This window comes from Poecilia reticulata, linkage group LG12 (genome assembly GCF_000633615.1).
Source record: "Poecilia reticulata strain Guanapo linkage group LG12, Guppy_female_1.0+MT, whole genome shotgun sequence".
Lineage (NCBI taxonomy): Eukaryota > Metazoa > Chordata > Actinopteri > Cyprinodontiformes > Poeciliidae > Poecilia > Poecilia reticulata.
The window spans coordinates 5,175,665-5,177,220 of NC_024342.1; the positions used below are offsets into that span (position 1 = coordinate 5,175,665).

General features: G+C 36.8%; 1 long non-coding RNA gene across 1 annotated transcript; it reads right to left on the bottom strand.

Moving 5' to 3' along the window:
* Positions 1–269: 269 nt before the first annotated feature.
* On the bottom strand, positions 270–1,086 carry LOC103473323 (uncharacterized). The gene is made up of 3 exons (XR_535001.1): positions 1,033–1,086; positions 880–964; positions 270–441 (listed from the first exon to the last, which is right to left on the bottom strand). It is a non-coding gene; the product is annotated as an uncharacterized LOC103473323 (long non-coding RNA).
* Between the last annotated feature and the right edge of the window lie 470 nt (positions 1,087–1,556).

Here is a 1,556-nt window from a genome sequence, read left to right on the forward strand (position 1 = left end):
TTTGTGTGAAAGCATACAACCAACCTCCTTTAAGGTACACTGTTATTTTCTATTGAATTGTGTGTTCCTAATTGCTACATTGCACATAGCCTCAGTTCCCCAAAAGCTACGTTAGTGAGATTGCTAACATGCTAATGTTTTTGGATTCTTGGGTTGGACTTGTAACACTTATGGGCTAGGCAGCTAACTGTGGCTACAAAAGCAGCATCAGAAGACTGTCCTTTTAAGGAGCCTGAGGTGTGAATGACAACAGGAGGCAGTGCTTTTAGTTTTGGTGAATATATATATTAAGTGATTTGAATAAAAACAATTACAGCAGCACGATGATACAAAATATTCAGAATAAATTAATTCCAAAATCATAAAGTCCATTGTCCGTTTCCTAGCTCGCCATCTTCAGATCCACATGAGGATCTGATCCAACGGGGAAACAAACCCGACCTAAAAGGTCAGAAAAACCCATTAAGTGTTTTTATCAAAAAACAACAATTATGTACAAACATACAAAGTAAATTATTAAATTTAGGCATTTGGTTTATGCATATTAAATGCAATTATTAGATTCCTAATAATTAGACATGAAACATTTCAATAATCAGGTTAAATTAGCCATAATTTAAATAAAGTAAAACAAAAAGTCATATTTCAAGCTAATCAATTTAAAGTAAAAGTGCACTTTCAAAATATCAGTCAAGAAAAATATAATTAATTGTCAAATACTCAAGCAGAGTGAAAGAAAGAAAAAATAAATTAAATAAATATACTGTGCAATATCAAACTTGTAGCCACATTCTGTTCTGATCAATTTCATTTTAAACTTCACTGTTTAAAATGAATACAAACGTGCCAGAACGCGAACAAAGTCAGCAAACAAGTTACCTTCTCAAAGAGAGTGGGGCGGACTCAGCCACAATCAGCTGTGACGGAATCCAGGTGACGGTCCAGGTGAACAGCACCAACAATTCTGGCAAAACAACGATGAGCAGAAGTTTCACATGTAAAACCAATACTGCTGTCAGATAACAAACTCACCAGGCAATCAAATCAGTAGGTTCAAAGATTTGGATCAGTTTGTGTGGAAGGCGCCAACAACAAGCCACAATCACCGTGGAAACGGGTGAGGATGTTCAAACTGCGCGCTGGAGGCGCTTTACTGCAGAGGTTTGAATCCTTATGCTATAGTTCTGTGTTTTAGACGTGCTTTAAATATTTCTTTACCGGTAATGCAGAAACCTGCAAATTTCCCTCAGGATGCACCAGTGCTCTGCGCTGGTTAGAAGGGATGAAGGGATGCACAGAGAAACTGGGTCAGAGCTTCTGGGAAGCTTTAATATGTGAATGAGTCCATCCCCATAGGTTGTGAGATATATGATCTGAACGCACAAATATCCACTTCAGGAAAAGTTCTGTTCATATCAGCCTCATTTTGGCTGTTAAAAACCAGGGTGTGCAAAAATACCATTGGGATTTAGTTTTATTTAGTCACTTTAAAACTGCAATTATTTTAATGGGATATTTGTTTATTTAAGGATCCCCCTTAGTTTCTACCATAGTAC